The sequence below is a fragment of the Ceratotherium simum genome, chromosome 8 (assembly GCF_057802395.1).
Source record: "Ceratotherium simum simum isolate JZ-2026a chromosome 8, ASM5780239v1, whole genome shotgun sequence".
NCBI classification, from domain to species: Eukaryota; Metazoa; Chordata; class Mammalia; order Perissodactyla; family Rhinocerotidae; genus Ceratotherium; species Ceratotherium simum.
This window is the reverse complement of record NC_141907.1, coordinates 55,491,590-55,518,850: the sequence shown is the minus strand read 5'-3', so window position 1 is coordinate 55,518,850 and position 27,261 is coordinate 55,491,590. Positions and strand designations below refer to the sequence as shown.

Below are 27,261 nucleotides of genomic sequence, written 5' to 3'. Positions count from 1 at the left end.
ATGGAGCAAATTTTTTCTTCACAAGAAATGGAAGAGTTTGCTGAGAGCTCTGGAGAAAATGGTATTGTAGTGTTAACTCTGGGGTCAATGGTCAATAACATGACAGAAGAAAGGGTCAATATGATTACATCGGCCCTTGCCCAGATTCCGCAGAATGTTAGACAAAGTTCCTTAATAACGGACAACTACTTAATGAGTCTGCTAACTTTGTAAAGAGTCTGATTACAGAAATTTCCTGCATGACATGTAACCCATCATGATAACTCTGATTTATTTCAGATATAAGTTCAAATCAAAATACACATGGCAGGTGCTAAATTAGTACAGGGTGTTTTCTGATTGGCAATAACTTTGGCATTAATGTGGTGATCAGAATAAAATAGATTTCAGAGGTGCAATGTAAAGTTTGATATCATAAAGGTATTGTGCATAGGTACCGAAATCACCAAATTCTGCCTTGTCATTACTCCTTTTCCTTACAGGATTCCTGAGAGCACCGTATACACTGCAGATGTTATCATAAAGGAGTTAAATTTTAACGATAATGTTAAGCAGGAATTGATAACAGTCTGAAAGGCATCTTGCAGTTTAGGCTTGCCAGGTAATCCAGACCTCTTTTACTTCCTCTTAATTTTGGAATAGGCCTACTTAGTGTGCTGTTCAGGGAACTGTTCAAAGAAAGGATGACCAGGGCTCATCAAGCTGCCTCTAGGTATCCAAGCCAGTCATGATGATTTAGAGAAAGAGAAACTGGCAATCTCTGGTGGACTGGGACCTATAAAAGTGAAGGAGGAAGATAAATGAGAGAACTGGGAGATGGGCCCACCCCCTAAGTTGATTCTGTGCTTTGTAAAATGTGGCCCCAAAAGGACTTTGCTTCTAATCCATCAGAATAATAGCTCCTCCCAATTGAGGAAGGAGTTGGAGGTATAATAAAGAGTCAACTAGAAGCAAGCCTAGTGTGAGAAAGTTTCAGATGCCCCACTTCCCATAAAAAAATAGTAGTAAATTATTTTCCTATATAGAATACATCTGCAGTCTTTGGGGTATTTTTAACTACTTTTTGGTTTCCTAACTGATATAGTCTCTGCTTATCACCTATGCTAATTTTTTGCTGAGAATCTAAGTTAACTTTCACATAGCAAAAAGATGTTAACAACTTATAAATTATAATCCAGTTTATGAGGATTACTATGAAATTCCACAATTAGAATCTATTTTGGTCCTGGGTATGGAAATTGCTTGGCTACATGTCCTATATTAATCAATGAAGTGTTAACAGTCAGTTGAATAAAATTTCGCGTCATCACAGTTTTGGAGTTTTTTCAACAGCTATATTATTATTTATGAAGTGTCAACAAGCTCTTCTTTTCTACATTTAAAGAATTTCCAAAACTAGAAAGAGTAATAATGCTCTAGGTTCATGCAAAAAAATTACCTTTTGGAATTTTTCATGGAAGTAGGGAGTAATAATTAGTAATCTAAAGAAGTTGAATGTACTTACTAAGCAGAAATTATTTATTTTAATAAGTTTATTAATAAACAATTATTCATTTCTCACACTATTTCATTGCATAGATTAACCTTTAGATGTAAAACTCTAATAAAATAATTTATGAAACAAGTGGATATAAATTCCTGTAACACTTAAAAAGATATAGGTTAATATTACATTGGAAGACGGCAGCAATTACAATAAATAGATAAAATAAATGTGTAGATCTTAGTAATTTTCTACTTTTTTGCACTAGAATTATAATGACTGCCTAAAAATTTCTTAGATAGCTCAGTTCATCATTGATAATCTCATTTGTATAACCTGCATGTGTGAAACATCGTGATTGCATTCATACTTGATTGAATATAAAAATAAGCAGACAAAATGTGAGTATTCCTATTATATTAGTGCTTTAGTAGTTCTCTCTCTCTTTTTTTTTTTCTGTTTTGCTGAGAAAGATTTGCCCTGAGCTAACATCCTTTGCCAATCTTCCTCTATTTTGTATGAGAGCCGCCACCACAGCATGGCCACTGACAAGGCAAGTGGTGTAGGTCCGTGCACAGGAACCAAACCCGAGCCCCCAAAGTGGAGTGTGCTGAAATTAACCACTAGGCCACCAGGGCTGGCCCTAGTAGTTCTCATTTTTAACATCTCTTGTCCTTTTTACTTATCTGTCTATAAAAAGTGTTTAACTAGATTATCTCAATTTCTTTAGGATTCAAGCATGCTATAATTTTGACGTTTGACTTAACGGCATATGACATTTTCTTTACCCTAACACCGTGTATGGGGATTTGATGGCAAGAAAGCAGATAGCTTAGGACCAAATACTCAGCTCTATAAATGGATCCCTCAGAATGACATTCTTGGTAAGACTCTGGAAAACAAACACTGAAAACATGAGTAAGAGCTGAGCAGAGTGATAATATTTCAACAGGAAACAAACTTATTGAAGATTTATTATTGAAAAACTAAAAAATAAAATTTAACTCCCTTATATTTATTTTCTAATCCCGAGGGAAAAGAATAAGATATAACACTTAGATATAACACTTTATTTTATGATACACAGCCTCCTTCCTTATGGCTGGAATCAAAGTATCTTTATTTCACATGTAATTACTTCTCACAGAGAACTGTGCAATAACTACCTGGATTATTGCTCAGTCTCCTAGTTCTCCAACTTTATTTTTATCCTCTCCCTTTCAGTATGAGTATTCAGTGCCACTAAAAAATTAAAGCACCTCTTTTATTAAGCATGACCCAACATTTTCTATAGGAAAATGTCCATAATCTTTTTCGTGAAACGATAACAGATTTCATGGGTAAAGTGTAGTCTTTCCTTAGTCTAATTCCAGAGCCACTACTGTCACATTCCTGTTGCCTTGACACCCTACATTGAATGAAGTCACCTTAGACTCAGTGACTGCATTATTTCTTTAAGAGAATATGTTCTAACATGCCATCTCCTTTTCTTTTTTTCTGAACATGCTATTTCTTTTATCTAGAATGTTCTTTTTCATTTGGTCCACCCAGTAATCTTGTATTCATTTTTTTCAAGTCACAAGTACCACACCAATCTTTATTTACCTCTTCAGCAGACTTAAGTGCTTCTTGCTCTAAGATTTGAAAGACTTTTTAACATAGTTTCTTTTGTATAATAATACATTATCTAAAATATTGCCACTTTCAGTGCCTTATACTGCCCAACTCAAATTTTATTTCTAAGACTTGTACTTAATAATTTGCTGAAATTCACCCAATTCTAGGTCATCCAAAAACCAAAGCCTTTATAACTCATGATGGAACCAATGGCGTCTATGGTGTGATCTACCATGGGACCCCTATGGTGGGCATTCCTTTATTTGCAGATCAAACTTATAACATTGCTCACATGAAGACCATGGGAGGAGCTATCAGAATGGACTTGAACAAAATGTGAAGAGCAGATGTGCAAAATCCATTGAAGATAGTTGTTAATGGCTCTTTGTAACACGATATTTTTTAACAGTATTTATAGATAGTTTCTTTTGTCAACAGTAACTATGAGTTTCATCTCATATTTAAGAAGCTAATTTTGAAATTGTTAACATGATTTTACCCATCTTAAACTTGCTTTTATTTTCAACCAGACATTTATTTTAAAGTTTCATTTTAACCTTCTTGAATTAATGGGTAGCCAATACCTGCAACAAATTTCTATACAATCAGATGCAAAAGTTTATATACATAATTGTAAGAAGTACACATTTTAAAAAATATGATAGAACCCATAGAATGAAGAAATGAAGCATTTGAAGTTATATAAAATATTTCACTTCACTACCCAAAATTATTTTTGAAACTATAAATCTGCTTTTTCTCAAAAATTGATTTTTATCATTAACATATTTTAATGATATATGATTTATATACCATAAAATTCGATGTTTAAAGTATAGAAATCAAATATATGTAATTTTTTACCATGTTATAAAACCATTATAATCTAAATTTAGGATATTTTCATCATTCCAAAAAGAAGTCTTATATGCTTTAGACGTCACATTCCTTTCCCCCTGCCCTAGGCAGGCATTAAACTACTTTCTGTATCTATAAATTACCATATTCTAGACATTTCATACAAACGGAATCATGCAATACATGGTCTTTTTGCAACTGGCTTCTTTCACTTTACATGTTTTTGAGCTTCACCCATGTGAAAATTTTGTATTGCTGAGTAATAATGTATGGTATGGATATGCTACATTTATTTACCTATTTATCAGTTCATGAACATTTTGGTTGTTTCCACATTTGGCTATTATGAACACTGCTATAAATGTTTTTGTGTGAACATATGTTTTCATTTCTTTGGGGTAGATATCTAGGAGTAGAATAGCTGGGTCATATGGTAACTCTATGAAAAACTGTCAAACTGATGCCCAAAGAAGTTGCAACATTTTACATTCCCACAGCTGTTTATGAGAAATCCAAGTTCTCCACATCATTGCCAACACTTGTTGTTATCTTTCTTTTTTATTATAGCCATCCTAGTGGATGTGAAGTGGTCTCTCCTTGTGGTCTTGATTTGCATTTCTGTTAAAGCCATAGTTATTGAGCATCTTTTCATATGCTTATTGGCCATTCATAGATCCACTTTACAGAAATGTCTATTCTAATACTTTTACAATTTTTAAATTTGGTTACTTGTCTTCTTATCATTGAATATAGAGAACTCTTCATGTATTATGGATACAACTACATTATCAGACATATGATTTGTGAATATTTTCTCTCATCCTTGGTGGGTTCATTTTTCACGTTTTTGATTGCATCCTTTAAAGCATGAGGTTTTATTTATTTATTTATTTATTTATTTATTTATTTATTTATTTATTTTTGTGAGGAGATCAGCCCTGTGCTAACATCTGCCAATCCTCCTCTTTTTTTGCTGAGGAAGACTGTCCCTGGGCTAACATCCGTGCCCATCCTCCTCCACTTTATATGGGATGTTGCCACAGCATGGCCTGCCAAGCAGTGTGTCGGTGCGTGCCCGGGATCCGAACCTGCGAACCCCGCGCCGCCACAGCAGAGTGCGCGCACTTAACCACTTGCGCCACCGGTCCGGCCCCCTAGAGCATGAGGTTTTAAATATGATTAGATAAATATTAAATTTTTCCATATTACAGAGGAAAATAACAGGGTGGAACTTATAGTGCCTAACATGGCAACCATCGATTCAGCATTTATTACTACTGTCAGCATTATTATTATATTAGGAGGGTATCACCTACAAGAATACTTGAAAAATGTACTATAAGAAGAAAATTGTAGAACAAATGAATGATAAAAATACTTTAAAATAGGCAAGAAACAATGGAAAAAGAAACATAAAGCAGGTTAGGCAAATAGAAAAGAAAATATAGAATAAGATGGTAAGATGTAAATGTAAATATGCCAGTATTTACATCAAATCTAAACAGATTAAATCATTTAAAGAAAAGGATTGCCAGCCTGCATTTTAAAAACTAACTATATATACTATTTACAAGACATGCTTAAATAGAAGCATACAAGAAGACTATAAGTACAAAGGTAGGAAAAAGATCTATTTCAGTAGTAACTGTGGGAGATCAAAATTTGGCCACCCCAAAATATATCTCTTTACCTTGATTATTTTCTCTGATGGACATTTGACCTCTCCCACTAACTGCGTAAAGGAATTTAACTCTAGCTATGGACAGACTGGCAGGGTCCTAGCTAAGCCCAATCTTATCAAAGTTCTGTTTACCAAAACATTTACATCTGTAAAGGTATTTCCCTCTCAGCATTGGGAAGAGGCAAGTATGGCCTTATCTCTGGAAACTCTTCTCAGTATGGAAAGAGAGGACTTAAATCTACATACTCTTGATTACTATAATTTCTGTCTCTGTGGCCACATTCTCTATGGTGGCCCTGCAAAGAATTGTCTGACAAACATTTACATTTCCCTCTCCATGTGAATTGTCTTCTTCCCCTCTGAAATCCCAATGCTCCCCACCCCCAACATCCTCCTTTGTCTTTAGCTGAAGATTATATTTAAGATGAGAATCTCTGCCATTTTGTTGAGAAACTCAGTTTCCCTGGTTTCTCCCAGGTATACATGTTATTAAATTTGGTATTATTTTCTCCTGATAATCTGTCTTTTAATTATTTGGCCAGCCATAAGAACCTTAACAGAAAGAGTGGAGGGGGATTCTCCCTCTTCCCCAATATAACCATAAAAGGATGTTGTACCTATATTAATATCTGTCACAGTAGATCAGAAGCACTACTAAAAATAACGATAAATATTTCACAATGATAAATAGGTTAACTTTTCAAAACAATACAACTTATCTATTGTTAACACCTATTAATGAAACCTCCCATTTATAAAAGCAAAAGTGTACAAAAGAAAAAAAAATACATAAATCTGTAGTCATAATAGAGAGTTTTTAAACACCTTTCTCAACAACCTAGAAAAAGATGAAAAAATATTGGATAAGTAACTAAAAGTTTTAACCTTCAACATTTAAAAATGCATCTTGTTATTTATATGTAAATATATATATTTATAAATATAGTAAATATTAAATTCTAAAAGAAATATTTATAAGTATATTTATCTATATATGTATCCCGATAGGTAATACACATTTTTCAAGAATAGAATACTCACTCAAATTGACCATATGCTGGGCCATAAACCAAGACTCAGTAAATTTGAAATATACAAATCATAAAGAGTGTACTGTCCAGCATTATTGGAAGTCAATTAGAAATCATCAAAAAGAAAAAATAACTAAAACATCTGTAATTTTGGAAATTAAGCAATATACTTCTACATAATTCAAAGTCAATAAAGAAATCATAATCATACATATACCTTCTTCTCAACAATTCCGCTTCTAGATGTGTATGAATTGAACTGTATAAATATGTAAACCAAAAGACATATACAAGATTTTTTTAATAGCTCTAGTAGTAACAGCAAAAAAGTGTTAACAACACAAATGTCTATTGATGGATAAATGAAGAAATAACCTGTGGTATTGCCATACAATGGAATATTATGTAATGGAATTGACCAAGAAGTGATCCACAAAAGACAAAAGCAAATTAGTAGTACTATGTGATTCCACTATATAAACAAGAAAAAGTAATCTGTGGTGTTAAAAGTTAGGATAGCGGTTAATTCAGAGAATGGAGTAGTGAATAAAAAGGTCCAGGAATATGAGGTGATTCTGGGTAGATTGTGATATCTAATATCAAAATCTAAGTTGTAGGTACATCAGTATAATCTCTTCACAATAATTTTCTAACTAATTTTGAACTTTTGAGCTGTGCATGTAGGTTACTACATTTTTTTGACGTATTTCACAGTTAAATATTTATTATAGAAAATATAATGTATTATCAAATTCTAGGAATCAAATAGCAACATAAACACAAAAAATATAGAAGAAATGCCTAGAGGTGCTGTCATAGTGTGGCCAGGAAAAGTCTCTCTGAGATGTGACACTGAAGCTGAGACGTCCAGCAAGAGGTAGAAGCAAGCCTTGGGGTGTTGCAGGGAAGAGTGCTCCAGGACAGTGACAGAGGGGACTGAAAGTGCAAAGGTGATGAGGCGAGAACAATTTAGGCAACTTCAAGGATCAGCCAATGTGCCTACAATAGAGTGTGCATGGGACAAAGTGATAGGAGAAGAGGTTGCCAGGGATATGAACATGTAGGGTCCTGTAGGGTGAGGAACAGATTTGGAATTTATTCTAAACGGGATGAGAAGCCGGATGGAAATTTTGAACAGGGGAGAGTTATAATCTGAAGTCTGTTTCAAAAATGATTCTGGCTACAGAATGGAAAATAAAAAACGCAGAGTAGAATAGAAGAGTGGAAGCACAGAGACTGGCGAGGAGACATTTCACCCACAATGACACAATTCCCTTAAATACTTCATGAATATCATTCTAAAAGTTCATTTCCACCATCTCACTTATAGTTCTTACAATGAATGGCTCACATCATTTCCTCTGTTAGAAAAGATTAAACTGTCCTAACTTAACTTCCACCTTCCCCTTTTAAAATATCTGTCATTCAGAAAATTACAATTTAAAAGCCAAACCATCTATGAGGACCCAAATAAAAATATACTATTACTTTTGCAGTTCCCTGACATTTAGTTTGAATCATATCTATGGTTTCAAAAGCTTTTTCAAAACCTCTCATGGAAACAATATGTGTAAGCAAATTAACTTCCTTTCTGTGTTGGCACTCTGTGTTTCTCATGGTAATTTAATCATAAACAGACACCAAACACATTTGTATGAACTAGAGGCACCTACTTTTACTTTTTCCACTTGCCACAAAAATACTCTATCAGTCATATAATGTATTTACTTTGAGGTGTAGGAGTTATATTTTAACTTTCTGCTACACTTCTCCTTGGAAATGAACATGAGCAATTGCAAAAGGGAACAGCAATTTGAAAACAAGTGTTGCATCCCACCAAAATATATGTGAAATGGATTTTAGTTCTTTTCCTGCTATAGCTGCATTGTTACTTTAGCCCTGGAGGTGGTGGAAAGGTGCTAGGGTGGCCCACAGAATACAGCCATTGGATCAATATGAAGAGAATCCTGGATGAACTTGTCCAGAGAGGTCATGAAGTGATTGTTCTGACATCTGCAGCTTCCATTCTTGTTGATCCCAACAAACCATCTGCTATTAAATTTGAGATTTATCTTGCATCTTTAACAAAACATGATCTTGAAGTTTTTTTTCAGAAAAGTGATCCACAAATTGATATAAAATACATTTTGGACATATTTTTTACTAATGCAAGAAAACTTTTGGGACTTTTCTGATTGTTTTGAAAAGCTCTGTAAAGATGTAGTTCTGAATAAGAAACTTATAACAAAACTACAAGAATCAAGGTTTGATGTCATTCTTTCAGATGCCATTGGAGCCTGTGGTGAGCCTCAGGCTGAGCTACTGAAAAGACCATTAGTCTACAGTCTCTGCTTCTTTCCAGACTGTACAACCGAAAAGTATAGTGGAGGACTTCCATTCCCTCCATCCTATGTACCTGTTCTTTTGTCAGAATTAAGTGACCAAATGACATTCATGCAGAGGGTAAAAAACATGATATATATGTGCTTTATTTTGACTTTTGGTTCCAAACATTTAATGAGAAGAAGTGGGATCAGTTTTACCCTGAAGTACTAGGTAAGTCACGTTTTTAGTGTTTTGAAGTCCTAACTTTCTAGTGCCCTAGAAGATGAATTTATAATTGTATTTTACAAAGAAAATGATGAAATGAAATTATAAAATGATATCTCAATCTCACATATATTATGGAAACACTTAAATTATAAGGTCGCTTAGATTCCTGAGGTCCATGCTAGTACGGGACATTTCAGGAAGTTAAAAACCATGAATTGAAGCAATGAAGAGTTCTTTAAGCAATGACATAGCCATTCTTGTTTATTTATTTGTTTGTAATAGGCTTTATTTCTTAGAGGAGTTTTGGGTCCACAGCAATATTGAGTAGAGATTTATCATATATTCTCTGCTCCCTCACATGCCTCACCTCCCTTTTTCTGAACATCCCTCACCAGAGAAGTACATTTGCTACAATTGATGAAACTATATGACAGATAAATGTCCTCCTAGTTTCATAGTTCACATTACGGTCACTCTTATTGTTTTATATTTTTTGAGCTTTGACACATTTATAATATCATTTATCCACCATTATAGTATTGTAAAGAGTAGTTTGATAGCCCTAAAAATCCCCTGTGCTCTGCCTAATCATCCTACACATCAGCTGCACTATAATTTTTTTGATCTGTCATAAAAGGCATTAGAATTTCACTAAATACCCTGAGCAGAACAGATATGTAGATGAAAGAATTATGTATGTCCAGCACAACTGTCTATAGAGCATTGAAGAAATTGTTTTCCCTTGTACACTTTAGATTCATTTAAAAATTAAACTATTGTGCCATATTACCTGGAGGACCTTCACAACTGAGAGACATAGTGGCTCTATCCCAGATGCAGGAATCTATAATTTGGATTCTTAATGATTACACATTCCTTCACTAAGTAGTTACAAATCACCTATTTTAAAGGCCTAAAATCTTATTGAAGGGTGGACATACACACTACTCGTCTATATATTTTTCAAAATTATATTTTTGTATTAAAGAAAAAATGGCCAAAATTGAGTCAGCACATCTATTTAGATACTTTATGAAAATTTTCCAGCAGTTTTTTGCAAATATTTTTATTTAAGATGCAAATGTTATTAAGCTCCTAACATGAACCAAATGCAGGAGTAGCCATACTCTCTAAAACCTCACTGATTACCTGGAAAAGCTAGGATCAAGGGAATAGCTTGCTAAATTGTGGAAAATAGACTGAATACTCTAAGGAAAGCTGTTTCCATGGATTTGGTAGGGTTAGTTGATTGAGCAGTTAAAATCATTGCTTATATTTGCATTTGTTACTTTTGTAGCTTTACAGATAAACAAATGTATATTCAATTCTTTGGTAACTTAGGTTTAATAATTGTATTTAATTCTGAATATCCTGCTGTGACACTAGAGATAAAAGTCTATTATACTTTTTGTCTATAAATATGAACAACATATATATAAAACATGTAGCTATATATACACACACACACATATATGTATATACGTACACAAATTTGTGTTTTCACACCACAGACACTTTTAAACATCTGTGGCTATTGTCATTCCAGGCTCCTTCTAGAAACTTATCTGGTATATTCACATTACAAAACTCATATTTCCTGTACCTTTGTTTGCTTTTTTCCCTTCAGGAAGACCCATGACATTATCTGACTTAATGGGGAAAGCTGAACTGTGGCTCATTCGAACCTATTGGGATTTTGAATCTGCTTGCCCATTCTTACCATGTTTTGAAATTGTTGGAGGTCTCCACTGCAAACCTGCCAAATTCCTACCTCAGCTCACCTATTTCTGTTTGTTTTGCTTATTTTACTTGGCATTTTCAGTGGGAAGGTATCTGTGTTCTTTATTTAGAATATTTGATCACAGTGAGAGAGATATGAGAAGCCAGGTAAAGTGACCTGTCAATTAGAAACTTAAATATTTGAATACCATTGCAATTATCTGAATTTCATTAACGTTACAGAATAAAGTACTATACCTGGAAAAACTTTGGAAATAGGGTCAGTTAAATTAAGACCTCCTTATTCAACATATAATTAAGCATCAGACATTCCTTCAAATAATATTCTTAGCATAGTCCAGAGATAGAGCTGAATATGCAGAGAAACAGTACAGAAACGATTTCCACCCATGCACACCACACATTCAAATGGAATGATAGAATATAAACAAGTAATAAAAATTGCATGAAAATTATTATAATAAGGAAAGACCACAATACTAGAGAGTATTCTGTGGCATCTCAGAGTCATTGATACTTAAATGAGAACTGAAGGATCTACAGTAATAGGAGGAAGGGAAGGGAAAAGAGGAAGATGCAAAAAATAAAGCAGGTAGAGTAATAATGAGAGTTCCCAAGAATTCTAGGTTTAGTCTAGTGGGAAGAAGCTGAGTAAAGATGCAGATGATGCTGGAAAAATAAGTTAGAGATAATTAATTATAAGGATGTTGAAGCATCTAGTAAGGGCATTAGGGAGTCAACGAAAAGGAAAAAATGGAGAAATATGATCAGATTTCCTTTTTGAAAAAGCACTCAAGTGTAGTCAGTGGCTTGGACTGCAGAGGGGAAAGGGGGACCATTTAGGAGGTTGTTGCAAGAGTTCAGGCAACAGATGATGGAAAACTGCATATTAAAGATATGACAATGCCTACTCTTATATTTATAATATTAACCTCCTATTTCTCTTCAGTGGAATGAACTACTTAATACGGATAAAATGCTTAAAATGTCTCTGGCACATAGTCAGTGATAAAGCAGTAATGTTAAGTATTGTCATCATTGTTATTTTTGTTACTATTATGTTACTATTGTTATGTTACTATTATTATGTTACTATTGTTACTATTATGTATTAATAACTACTATGTTTCAGCTTATTTTCATATGATTTCTCATTTAATAAGAACTGGCTTCCAATAGATCAAGATTGTATTTTCAAGCAAGGTCATAGAGAACAGTTATCTCGTGCAGTACTTAAAAGTAAATGTATAATTTGGCAATCAAATGAGCAAATGGAAATGCTAAAATTTTTGAGAGAGTAGAAGCTCTTCACCAGTATTTTAGCATTAAGGGAAGACCATTCCCCAACAATATGAAAGTGTGCCCCAACAATATTGGCAGCTAAATCCAACATTTACTTGCCTTCACTACAGCATTTAAAGTATTCCTCATCTGAGATCCAGGGTTTGACATCTAGAACATAATAGAAATTTGCTTATTATAGCAAAGGTGTTCTGCCACACACCAACCCTGCATGAAAATCTCAGTAAAGACTTGTTGGGGAACATGGTTCTTGACATCACAGCTGCCAGTCTAAAAGATCAAAGAGAAAATGTACACTGTATATATATAAAGGACCATAAATTTTGCATATTTAATAAAGATCAAATAATTTCTACCACTTGGATCTGGAAACTGCCCATACTTCAAAGTTACAAAATAATTCTTTTATTACAGAGGATGATACCCCTTATGAGAGAAAGAAAGAATCTATATATTTTAAATTGATATCATACCTCAAGACATAAACAACAGCAAGGATCCTTTAATGAACTATTAAATGATACATTAAGAGATCCTTTTGGTCTACCATTTGATTGGCAGTACCATAAAACTGAGATCTTAATCAAGGGTTAACACAATGTCTCTTTTGATTGCAAATTATTTAGGATCATATGAAAACTTTCACAATGGTAAAGGCTAAGGTAAGAAAAGTGAAAGTTCTATTCAGTCTAAACCCATTCTTGAAAGATGTCCCCCTTCACATTAAGAGAGAGTGACAATGTCAGTAGGAGTGAAAAAAGAGGAGGAGGAGAAGGAGGACAAGGAGTAGGATAAATAGCAGTAAATCATAATAATTAGTAATGGAAGCTCTTGTTATTAAGTTGCAGAAACAAGACATGAATCCAAGTCAATGGTTGTGAAACCTGCCCTTATTCTTTATTATAGAAAGTAAATTGTTCCCCAAACTATTTGTTTTCCATTAATTATTAAGATTGCAGATAATTCCTGTACTTTCCTTTGATGAAATAAGACACTTGACAATTTGCAAAAAGATTCTTAAAAATGCTTATAGCCTTTGACTTCATAATATACTCATATGAAACTATATAGAGAAAAATAATCAAGATGTGCAAAAATACATAAAAATTCACAGCAAGGATATACTTGGATAGAGAGTAGAGTTGAATCTTAATTCCTTTTAGATTCTTTTTCATACTTTTCCAAATTTTTTTGAGAAAGCATGTGTTATTTTTATGAGCTGTCACAGAATCAGTGATCCAACTCAGTGATAAAGCTATAAAGAGAGGTTGTATTACTATAGTTCTATAGAGAACCATCTTCCACAGCTTGGTTGAAGAAGGCTATTGGCAGAGAGCTAGTGAGGCAAAACATTGAACACAGCTAACTATAAATGTTGCTACGGGTTACTAGGCTCCCACAGATTACGAAGATGCACAATGCTCGTAATAGGGAAGTACAGTGACTTTCATATGAAACTAATGTCAGCAGGGTGGAACCATATTTATGAAGAATTTTCTGGACAAGGTAGAGTTTGCGAGGTAAAATTTGGAAATTTATTCCTCTTTTGTTTATTTTGTAAAAAACAGCTTGCAAAGAATCTTTACAACGATTAGGATAAGAAAGTGTACTCTTTATATTGGAAGGTTTAAGTCAATATTTTCCAGAGAGACAAGAAGAAATAAATGAGTTTAGAATAAACAAATGACTTTAAAATGGGATGACTGAAAAAAAATTGAATATGCTGTTTTGATGAGATATCCAGGAAATTTTTGGCTCCTCTACATTTTTTTTTTTTATTTGTGAGAGAGTCATTGAGCAATGCGGAATTATTCTACTATAGAAAGCAATAATTTTTTTTTTTAGTTGGTCAAAGATCTGAGACTATAAGTCAAAATAATTCTGAAACAGTTCCATGCAAACACAGATTCACCAGGAACTTTACACAGTTTGACCTGAGCTCCTCAAGAATGTGACCAGATCTCTGCTGCAGAAAGCCCTGCCTGTACCTCTCCCACTGTGGGGCAGCTTCTCCCTGGGAGACTCAGTGAGGTGATGATGAGGGCCCCTCACAGCCAGTTACACATAACACATTCTACTGGGATATCAATGTTGTAATATGAATTTATGGCAAAAGGTGTCATACAGAAATAAACCATAAATATGGCCACTCTAATAAGTAATTAGACAAGTATATTTCTGGATTAAAAATGAAGATTTTAGGGCTATTTCATGGAAATTCCAAATAGTATTACCAGACTCATGAATGACAGTGATTCTTAACCTCCAGCCTTTAAAGAGTGATTTAGGGAGAGAGGTTGGGGAATTCTGACAAAGGTTAATGTGAGGTATAAATTATTATAGAACTTAGAGAAAAAAATAAAGTCATCCTAATCATAACAAACTTTTCCTTAGTGTTCATAGGCAGAGACATAGAATACTAATGACTAAACAAAAATATTTATCCAAAAAAGCTGCCTGGGATAGACATAAATGTTTTACTAGAACTAGAACAATAAAGGATCAAAGGAGACTTAAGATTCTGCTGTGTAGCCTCCTTCCAAGAATATGTATTAGTGTAGGCCTACCTCGTTTTACTCCGATCACTTCATTGTGTGTCACAGATATTGCATTTTTTTCAATTGAGGTAATTTTGGTTTATAACAGAGAAATTTCAGGGGTACATCATTATATTATGACTTCTGTATAGACTGCATCATGTTCATCACCAAGGTCTAGTTGTCATCCATCCCTGTACACACTTGCCCCTTTCTCCCTTTGTTTTCCCCCTACCCTTAAGCCCCTGGTAACCACCAATCTGTTTTCTGTATCTATGTATTTGTTTGTTTGTTTATCTTCAACATACTAGTAAAATCGTGGAGTACTTGGCTTTCTCTGTCTGACTTATTTTGCTTAAACCTAAAAGTAATTATGCATACTGAGAAAGGCCTATTGAATGTTGAGGTAAGTTGAAAGCTAGGCTGCTTGCACAAAGAGTGAAACAAGTTGTAAATTCAAAGGAAAAGTTCTTGAAGGAAATTAAAAATGCTACTCCAGGGGCCAGCCCAGTAGCATAGTGCTTAAGTTCAAGTGCTCCTCTTTGGCAGCCTTGGGTTTGTGGGTTCGGATCCTGGGTGCAGACCTATGCACCACTTATCATAGCTGTGCTGTGGCAGTGCCCCACATAAAGTAGAGGAAGATGGGCACAGATGTTAGCCCAGGGCCAATTTTCCTCAGCAAAAAGAGGAGGATTGGCAACAGATGTTGGCTGGGGCTAATCATCCTCAAAAAAAAAAAAAAAAATGGTACTCCAGTGAACATATGAATGATATGAAAGTATAACAGGGGGCTGGCTCCATGGCCCAGTGGTTAAGTTTGGTGCACTCCGCTTTGGCGGCCGAGGTTCAGTTCCCAGGCATGGATGTTCACCACTCATTGATAGCCATGCTGCCGTGATGACGCACATACTAAATAGAGGAAGATTGGCACAGACATTAGCTTAAGACAAATATTCCTCAAGCAAAAAGAGAAAGATTGGCAACAGACATTAGCTCAGGGTGAATCTTCCTCAGGGGAAAAAAAAATAAAGAAAGTATAAGAGAATTATTGCTGATACAGAGAAAGTTTTAGTGGTCTGGATAGAAAATCAAAGTAGCCACAACATTCCCTTTAGCCAAGAACTAATCTAGAGCAAGGCCCCGACTGTCATCAATTCTATGAAGACTGAGAGAGGTGAGGTGGCCGCAGAAGAAAAGTTTGAAGTCAGCAGAGGTTGGTTCATAGAGTTTAGAGAAAGAAGCCATCTCCATAACATAAAAGTGTAAGGTGAAGCAGCTGCAGCAAGTTATACAGAAGATCTAGCTAAGATAATTCATGAAGGTGGCTGCACTAAAAAGCAGATTTTCAATGTAGATGAAACAGCCTCTTTTGGAAAAAGATACCATCTAGGACTATCATAACTAGAGAGGAGAAGTCAATGTGAGGCTTCAAAGTTTCAAAGGACAGGCTGACTCTCTTGTTAGGGGATAATGCATCTGGGGACCTCAACTTGAGGCCAACGTTCATTCACTATTTTGATAATCCTAGGGCCCTTAAGAATTATGCAAAACTTCCCTGTCTGTGCTATATAAATGCGACAACAAAGCTTGGATAACAGCACATCTATTTACAACATGGTTTACTGAATATTCTAAGCCCACGGTTGAGATTTACCACTAAGAAAAAAAGATTCCTTTCAAAATATTACAGCTGTTTGACAATGCACCTGATCCCCCAAAACTCTGATGGACATGTACTACAAGATGAATGTTGTTTTCATGCCTTCCTACACAATATCCATGCTGTAACCCATGGATCAAGGAGTTATTTAGACATTCAAGTTTTATTATTTAAGAAATACATTTCACAGATAGTGATTCCTCTGATGGGTCTTGGAAAAGTAAAGTGAAAAACCTTCCGGAAAAGATTCATCATTCTAGACATCATAAAGAACATTTGTGATTCATGAGAAGAGCTCAAAATATCAACATTAACAGGAGCTTGGAAGAAGCTGATTCCAACCTTCAGGGATGACTCTGAAGGGTTCAAGACTTCACTGGAAGAAGTAACTGCAGATGTGGTGGAATTACCAAGAGAACTTGAATTAGAAGTGGAGCCTGAAAATGTGGCTGAATTGCTGCAATCTCATGAAAAAACTTTAATGGATGAGGAGTTGCTTCTTATGGTTCAGTAAAGTAAGTGGTTTCTTGAGATGGAATCTAATCCTGATGAAGGTGCTGTGAAGTATGCTGAAATAACAACAAAGGGTTTAGAGTATAACTGAACTTAGTTGATAAAGCAGCAGCAGGGTTTGAGAGGAATGATGCCAATTTTGAAAGAAGTTCTACTGCAGGTAAAATGCTATCATGCAGCATCACATGCTACAGAGAAATCATTCGTGAAAGCAAGAGTCAATCAATGCAGCAAACCTCACTGTTGTCTTATTTTAACACATTCCCACAGCCACCCCAACCTTCATCAACCACCACCTTGATCGGTCAGCAGCCATTGGCATTGAGGCAAGGCCTGCCACCAGCAAAAATATTATGAATTACTGAAAGTCACAGGATAGTTAATATTTTTTAACAATGAAGTACTTTTTAATTAAGGAATGTACATTGTTTTTTAGACACATTGCTATTGCACACTTGATAGGCTATAGTGAGGTGTAAACACAACTTTCACATGCTCTATGAAACCAAAAAATTTGTGTGACTCCCTTTATTGCAATATTCACTTTATTGCAGTGGTCTGAAACTGATCCTACAATATTTCTGAGGTATGCCTGTAATTCATAACATCGTAACTAAAGAGTATGGATATAATATTGTCTTAGAGCATTTCCTCCTCAAAATCGTGTACTGGCTCTGTTTCATTTCTTCCTTATTGAAAAACACACACAGAGATACACACACATATTTGCACACATATATATAAAAAAGGAAAGAAAACTCATATCAATTGTATTTTAACAAGGAAATGAAGGATTAGGTCTGATATAAATAGCCACTATTGTAAAAGAAATGGAGAGTACTCACAAAATTAAAATTGAATTACCATTTGCTCCATTAATTCCACTTTTGGGTATATATCCAAAAGAACTGATATTAGAATGCAGATGACATATTTGCACAGCCATCTTCATACCAACACTATACACAAGAGCCCAAAGGTAGAAGCAAACCAAGTGTCCATTGACAAATGAATCAGTAAACAAAATGTGGTATTTACACATAATGGAATATTAGCCCTAAAACTGAAGGAAATTCTAACACATGCTACAATATGGCTGAACCTTAAGGACAGTAGGTGAAGTGGCCCACTCATGAAGAGAAAAATACTGTCTGATTTTAGTTACATGAGGTACCCAGGCTAGTCAAATTCATAGAAACTGAAAGTAGAATGATGGTTGGCAGGACTGGTGAAGGAGGAAATGGGAATTTCTTGTATAATGGATATGGTCCCAGTTTTCCAAGATGTAAAATTTCTGGAGACTGGTTACAGAACAATGTGAGTATACTTAACACTACTAAACTGTACACCTAGGATTTGTTAAGGTGATAAATTTAATGTTATGTGTATTTGACCACGATAAAAAAAAAAAAAAAAAAACAGGCACTACTCTAATAATTCCTGATAATACATCTCTTTAGTTGTTTGTAGTTAATCCTTTCCATAGTGTTTGCTATGCTGTTTCTTTTTTGTGATGGAGCAAATTCTGTCTCCACAGGAAATGGAAGAGTTTGCCCAGAGCTCTGGAGAAAATGGTATTGTGGTGTTTACTCTGGGGTCAATGGTCAGAAACATGACAGAAGAAAGGGCCAATGTGATTGCAATAGCCCTTGCCCAGATTCCACAAAAGGGAAGATAAAGTACCTTACAGTGGACAACTATTTAATGAGTCTGTTAGATTTTGAATAGACTGTGATTACAGAAATTTCCTTCATGAAAGGTAAACGTCACTGTATTATGACAGATCCAACTTATTTCAGATATTAGTGTAAAAACCCAAATATATACGGCAGGTGCTAAAGTAATACAAGGGTGTCTTTGACTGACAGTAACTTTGCCGTTAACATTGTGATCAAAAAGAAATATATTTCAGAGGTGTAGTGTGAAGTATTGGTATTATAATGATATTGCAGGCAGGTAAAGATATCATCAAATGCTGCCCTGTCATTTCCTCCTTTTCCTTGCAGGATTCCTGAGGGCACTATACACACCATAGATGTACTCAGAAAGCAGTTAAATTTTAACAGTAACATTAAGCAGGAATTGATAAAAGTCTCAAAGTCATCCTGCACTTTAAATTTGCCAGGTAATCAAGGCCTCCTTTGCATCCCCTCAGTTTTGGAATAGGCCTATCCAATATGCTTCTCAGGGTGCTGTTCAGAAAAAGAACAGCCAGGGCTTACCAAACTGCATCCAGGTACCTATCCAGTCACAGTGATTTAGAGAGAGAAAAAAATGGCCTTAAAAAGGAGGAGAAAAAACTGCCCCCGTGAACTGGGCCCTGCTAAAGTTTGAAGCAGGAAAACATACGACAAAGCGTGGAGGTGGGTCCAGCCCTTAAGGTGACCCTGTGCTTTATAAAATGTATCCTTACAAGGACTCTGCCTTAAACCATCAGGTAATAACTCCTCTGGTTTGAAGAAGGAGAAGGAACTATAAAAAGGATTCAATCAGAAGCAAGCCTGGAATAAAAACTTTCAGATGCCGCTTTTCCACAAAATATGGGAGTAAATTATTTCTAATATATACAACATACTTGGAGTCTCTGGGTATCTGTGAATTACTTTTTACTTTCTTAACTGATATACCTTTCTCCTTATCATCTATGCTAATTTGCTGAGAATCTGAAGTTACTTTAACATTCACATAGCAAATATATGTTAACCACTTGTAAATTAAAATCTTGCTTATGAGGATTGCTTGTAAATTCCAAAACCTGTACTTAATTTGGTACTACACTTGAAAATGGCTTGGCTATAAGAAACCATATTAATCAATGCTGTCAATGCATTGTATCACATCATTGAAGTGTTAACAATCTGATAAATAAAATTTAACATATCATGATATTCAATCTTTTCTGATGGCTATACTATTGTTTATGAAGTGCCAATGGGCTCTTCTTTTCTACTTTTAAAGAATTTTGAAACTTAGCAATAGTGATAATACTCGATTTATGTAAAAAATTACCATTTGAAATTTTTCTTAGAAGGAGAGATTGATAATTAGTAATCTAAAAGAAGCTAAGCATACTTATTAAGCAGGAAGTATTTATTATTATTAACAAATTGTTAAAGAAAATAATTATTTAATTCTCACAAATAGCTGATTGCATTGATTCTTAACTCAGAAGATGTAAATGTAATAAAAATAACGTAAGAAATGAAAGGATGTATCTAAACTACTTCCCATTTCACTGGAAAAGAAATACACAGGTTAATATTAAATCTGGAAGATGATAGCTAGTATAATATATAATTAAAATTAGTAATTTGCTATTGTTTTTTGCATTAGAATTATAACGACTACTTAAAAATTTTTGTATGCTTAAATTGGTCATTGATAACCTCATTGTCTAACTCCTAAGTGTGAAAGAACATCATTGCATTCATACCTGATTCAGTATAAAAATAAGTGCATGTAATATGAGTATTCCCATTACATCAGTGTTTCATTGGTTCTCGTTATCTAACATCTCTTGTCCTCATTTCCTCATCTGTCATATGGAAGGGGTTTAACTAGATGTTTCTTAATCTATTTAGATTGTAACATGCTATAATTACGAAGTTCAACTCATGGAATAAGGTCATTTCTTTCCTCTAACAGGTTATACGGAGATTTGATGCAAGGAAGCCGGATACTTTAGGGCCAAATACTCTGCTCTTTAAGTGCATCCCCCAGAATGACCTTCATGGTAAAACTCTGGAAATCAAGCACTGAAATGAGAGGAATAGCCAACCAGAGTGATAATAGTTCACCAGGAAATAAATTTATTGAACATTTATTATTGAAAACAACAAAGATAAAACTTAACTTTCTTATATTTATTTCCCAGTCTTAGGGGAAAAGTGTAAGATATAACAGTTGGATTTTATTATACACAGTCACATTCCTTATGGCCAGAATCAAAGTATCTTTATTTGGTGTGTAATTACCTCTCATAGAGCATTTTTCAACACCTTTCTGGGTTGTCACTCTGTCGCCTAATTCTCCCTTTACACCAATCCTTTCCCGACTGGGGGGGGTACACCGTGTGCCACTGATAAATAACATCTTTTCTTTCATTACCAGTGACTCTTCATTTTCTATAGGAGAAAAATCCACCATCTTTTGCATGAAGTAATAATACATTTCATAATAATAACTCCTGTAGCCTGCTTTCCACTGATTCCTGTGCTATCACAATCATGCTTCCTGCTGACTTGACACACTACTCATCAGACTCAGTGACTTCACCACTTCATTAGGAGAATATATTCTCTCATGCTCCCCCCACTTTTTTTTTTGCACACACTCTTTTTTTATCCAGAATAGTTTCTTTCGATTTGTCCACCTGGCAATTTGTATTCATCTTTCAAGTCAAAAGAAACACAACAGTCTTCTCTGTAGCTTTCACTTGCCTCTCCAGCTGACTGAGCTGCTTCTTCCTTTGAGATCTGAAAGACATTTTAAATCAGTTTCAAGTGTGTATTAATCTGTTATGTAAATACACTGCCACTTGCGGTGCCTTATATTGACCTACTGTCAGTTTGTTCTAAGACTTATAATTAATAATTTGCTGAAATTCACTAAATCCTAGATCATCCAAAAGCCAAAGCCTTTATAACTCATGGTGGAACCAACAACATCTACGAGGACATCTACCATGGGATCCCTATGGTGGGCATTACTTTGTTTGTGGATCAACCTGGTAACATCGTTCACGTGAAGGACAAGGGAACAGCTGTTAGATTGGATTTCAACACAATGTGAAGTAATGATTTGTTCAATGCATTGAAGAGAGTCATTAATGACCCTTTATGAGTATCATAATTTTTTTCAATAGATAATATATGTAGATACGTTCTCTTGTTAATAGTGAATATGAGTTTAATTCCATTTTTAAGAAGGTAATTTTGAAATTATTAACAAGATTTAACCATTCTTAAATCTACTTTTATTTTTAACCACACATTTATTTCAAAGTGTGTTTTAACCCTCTTCATTTAATGGGTAACCAACTAGTGCAACAATTTTCACACCTAAAAAGGTACAGTGCAATAGGTCTTTGTAAAAAGGACACATTTTTAAAAGTACAGTAGAATCCATAGAAGGAAAAAATTATGAACTAGAAGAAACATCATAAAATATATTGATTCAGTACCTAAAATTTCTAAACTACAAATATCTTTTGCTCAAAATTGATTTTCATCATTATTTTAATATATTTTATAATTAAATATAGTTTACATACTATAAAATTAGCTTGTTTAAAGTAAAATCTCAAATATATGTCGTATGTTTACAGATCTAGGAAATCATCAACATAATATAAATTTAGAACATATTCATTACTTTAAAAAGAAACCTGACATGCCCTCAAAGTCGCTATCCGTTTCCCACTGCCCAAGGAACTATTAATCAAATTTCTGACTGTATAGGTTAGTGCTTCTGGACATTTCACATAAATGGAGTTGTGGAATATATGGTCTTTTGCAACTGGCTTCTTTTGTATAGCATAATGTTTTTGAGTTTCTTCCCTATTGTAGCTTTGTATTGCTGAATAATATTCTGTGATATGAATATACCATATATTTATTCATCCCTTTGTCATTTGATGGCTATATTGGTTGTTTCCATATTTGGCTATTATATTTATTGCTATTATGTTTTTGTATGAGCATATGTTTTAATTTGTTTTGAGTAGCTATCCACAGTGGATTCTGTGTCATATAGTAGCTTTATGATGAACTGCCAAACTATTGTACAAAGAAGCTGTACAATTTTACACTCCCACCAGCGCTATATGAGGGTTCCAAGTCTCCACATCATTGCGAACACTTGTTATTCATCAGCCATTTTTATTATAGTGATCCTGGTGGGTGTTAAGTGGTCTCTCCTTGTAGACAATTAGTATTTCCCTTATAGCCACAGATGTTGAGTATCTTCTTATGCTTGTTGTCTATTCATATATCTTACTTGCAGTAACGTCTATTTCAATCCTTTGCTTATTTTTTAATTGAGTTATTTGTCTTCTTATTGGACTGTAAGAATTCTTTATATAGTATGGATGCAAGTACCTTATCAGATATTTGGTTTGCAAATATTTTCTCTCAATCTGGGTGGTTGATTATTCACTCTCTGATTAGTGTCCTTTCAAGAAGAAAACTTTTTAATTTTGATAAAAATAAATCATTAATAACTAATTTTTTCATATTCCAAAGGAAAAATAATGTGGAATTTGAAGTGCCTAGCATGTGAACATCAATTCAGCATACTAACAGCATTATTATTATATTAGTAGGATATCACCTAAGAATACTTTAAAAATATATTATCAAGAAGAAAACAGTAGTACAATTGAATTAAAAAATACTTTTAAAGGAGACAAGAAAGAAAAGAAAAGGAAACAAAGCATGTTGACAAATAGAAAAGAAAATACAGGATAAGGTAGTAGATGCAAATGTAATGATGATCATACTGACAGTAAAGCTTAACAGAATAAATCATTTAAACATAAATAAAACTAACTGTATGTACTGTTTACAAGACATGCTTACATAGAAGTGCACAATAACGACTATAAGTACAAAGGAAGAAAAGATTTACTATTTCAACAGTAACCACAGAAAGATGCTATAAGTATACTAATATTAGACACAGTAGATCAGAAGCCCCACTAAAAATAAAGATAAATACTTCATAATGACAAATAGGTTAATCTTTTGAAACAATACAAATTATTAATTGGTAAAATCTACAAATAAATTCTCCAAACAAATAAATTAGACAAAAAGGAAAATCAAAATATACGTGTGTAATCACAATAGGACATTTTTAAAGAGCTTTCTGAAAAATATAGAAAAAGATGACAAAATAATCAATAGGTACAAAAAAGATTTGAGGAACACGTTTTTAAAATGTAACTGATTTTATTCATATGACAATGAGGAAAACATGTTTTTGAGGAGCATATATAATTATTAATGGAATTGACCATATATGCTGTGGCATACCAAAGTGAAAATTTCCATGTCATATGGAGTATATTGCCTGGCCAGACTAGAATTAAGTTAGAAATCATCAAAACAAATAACTAAAAAACCTCTAAATTTTGAAAATTAAACAAGACATTTCTCAATAATTCAGAGTCAACAAATAAATCATAATTATACATGCACCTTCTCATCAAATGCACTAATAAGTATACATGTAATGGAAATGCAGAAATGCGTAAGCCGAAAGATATATAAAAGAACGTTTATAATAGCATTATCAGTGATGGCCAATAAATTATTAATAATCCAAATGTCCATCGATCAATAAATGAAGAGATAATCTGTGGTATTATCATACAATAAAAAAATAGCAAAGTAATTAACTAAAAACTGCTAGAGAATAGACAATTAAAATGAGTACATACTATGATTCCAATTAGTAAACAAGAAAAACAAAACTATGATATTTAAAGTGAAGATAGTAGTTAATTCGGGAAAGAGAGTTGTGAAAGAGTCCAGGAAAATGCAGTGCCTCTATGTAGCTTGTGGAATTCTGTATCAATATCTAAGAAGTGGGAACATTGGTATGTTCATTTCACAGCAATTTTCTAGCTAATTTTGAAAGTTCGAGCTGATCACTTAGGATATATGCGTTTCTCTTATGTATCTCATACTTAAAAGGAATATTTTACAAAACATATTCTTCTTAGAAATTCTAGGAATCAAATAGTAAAAAAAGAAAAAAAAATCAAAGAAATGCTTAAGGATGGTATAATAGCGTGGCCAGGAAAAGCCTCTCTGAGACGTGACTATCTCTACTAACAGGAGGTGGAAGCAAGCTTTGGGGTGTTGCAGAGAAGAGTGCTCCAGGAGAGGGACGGGGGGCTGAAAGTACAAAGGTGATGAGGTGAGAACACCTTAGACAACTTCCAGGATCAGCTAGAAGGCCAGTGTGCCTACAACAGGGTGTGCACAGGACAAAGTAGTAGGAGAAGAGGTTACCAGGGATATGAACATGTAGGGTCCTTCAGGGCAAAGAACAGACTTAGAATTTATTCTAAATGGGATGAGAAGCAAGACGCAAATTTTGAGCAAGAGAGTGTTGTAATCTGATGTCTGTTTCAGAAATGATTCTGACTACAGGAAGGAAGATCAAGAGCAGAGGTTAGAAGAGAAGAGTGAATGCACAAGGACCGGTGAGGAGGCATTTCACCCACAAGGAAGCAATTCGTCTTTAAATACTTCATGAGGATCATTCTAAAAGTGGATTTCCTCCATCTCACTTATAACTCTTACAATGGCTCCTATCATTTTCTTTGCTAGAAAAGATTAAGCTCTCCCAAGTTAACTTGATCCTCACTTTTTGAAATATTTGTCATTCAGAAAATTCCAATTTAAAATCCAAATCATTTATGAAGACCCAAATAAAAATACACTATTACTTCTGCAATTCTATGACATTTATTCTAAAATGTATGTAAGACACATTTCACAAGCTTTCATGGGATTATTAACATCCTTTCAGTGTTGGTATCTTTGTGTTTCTCCTTTAGATACAAAGATAATGCTATGAAATTATCAAGAATTCCCCATGATCAGCCACTGATGCCTCTAGATCCAGCAGTCTTCTGGATCGAGTTTGTCACGCACCACAAAGGAGCCAAACACCTGCGGCCGGCCTCCCATGACCTCACCTGGTTCCAGTGCCGGTCTTTGGATGAGCTTGGGTATCTGTTGGCCTCTGTAGCAACTGCAAGATTTGTCATCACAAAATGTTGTCTGTTGTGTTGCCAGAAGTTTGCTAAAACATGAAGGAAGGAAAAAATAGAGTAAAAGTTGTATCTTAGGCCTGAAGCTGAAATGCCTCATAGATGGGACTCCTCTAGTTTATTCCAGGAAGAAGAATGTATGACTAAAGGGTCCTTTCTTCATTTGACAAAACAACATTTCACAATTTAGCATCTCAGATCAAAATTTGTTATCAAAGAATTTACTCCCTGTTTAAGAGTTAAAAATATGTCATCCAGGGTCCTGCCTGGTGGCGCAAGTGGTTGGGTGCATGTGCCCTGCTGCGGTGGCCCGGGGTTCGCTGGTTCCGTCCCAGGCATGCACCTGCTCACTGCTTGGCAGGCCATGCTGTGTAGGTGTCCCATATAAAGTGGAGGAAGATGGCCACGGATGTTAGCCCAGGGCCAGTCTTCCTCAGTAAAATAAAAAAGAGGAGGATTGGCAGATGTTAGCACAGGGCTGATCTCCTCACAAAAAAAAAAAAAAAAAAATGTCATCCAAAGAGAAAAAAAAGCTGGGGAAAAATAAGATAAAAAAATAAATCTTTATGAGTATATATTGAAATTTATTATTTTAACTCAAATTTTATACCAAATATTATTTAATTGTGTTTCAAATATTGTGCATGGACACAAGAACATTAAGTAGTCTACTAACATTATTAGTATTATTGTGCAAATACTCAGAATATTTTAACTTCATGTTGGTGCAGAATTTTGTAGTTTTATCATTTGGTAAAGAAACTATTGAGTAGTTAGAATTATGTAAAATGATTCACCGTTCCGTTTCCTTTTGGGAGACCACTACTGCTGCCTGACTTTTACTGTGCATCCAGCCTCAGCATCACTCCTTATCTAAAGACAGGGAAAAACATTTGTCTTCATCCAGTTTAACTCATTTCCCAGTGGAATATGTGCAGATTTAGAAATATAACAACCACTGTCTGCTTCCTATTATAAAACTGAGCTATTTAAGAAAGACTTTGGTGTTACTAGCTTAGTCCCTTTACCTCACAGCCCTTTAAAGAGATTCACGTGGTTGTTTTCACTCTCATTTTAGCCTTTGATAACAGATGTAAGTTCCCAGTTGTAGGTTTGATAATAATAGAACCTGTGTTTTATAGGAATTATTGAATTTTTATTCTCTCTATACGTGTGTACATATATATGTCCACTTATTTCAAAACAAGGCCCAGCATCACTTAGCTACTTTCAGATACGGTGAGGAATTCAGTAGGTTTGTTGAAGGCAGTTTGGAATAATGATTCTTATTCTATATAATCATACTAGATCAGCATGTCTCATTCCTTCTCTTTTTCCTCAGAAGCCTACTAGGTGTTTGTTTATCCAAAGAACTTGAAATCAACAATTCAAAGAGATTTATGTACCCCTATGTTCATTGAAGCATTATTCACAATAGCCAAGACATGGAAACAACACAAGTGCCCATCAACTGCAGAATGGACAAAGAAGATGTGGTATA

General features: G+C 34.4%; 1 pseudogene; it reads left to right on the top strand.

The window, feature by feature from the left end:
* LOC101400651 (UDP-glucuronosyltransferase 2B31-like) lies at window positions 1-25,803 on the top strand (annotated as a pseudogene).
* The last annotated feature ends 1,458 nt before the right edge of the window (window positions 25,804-27,261 follow it).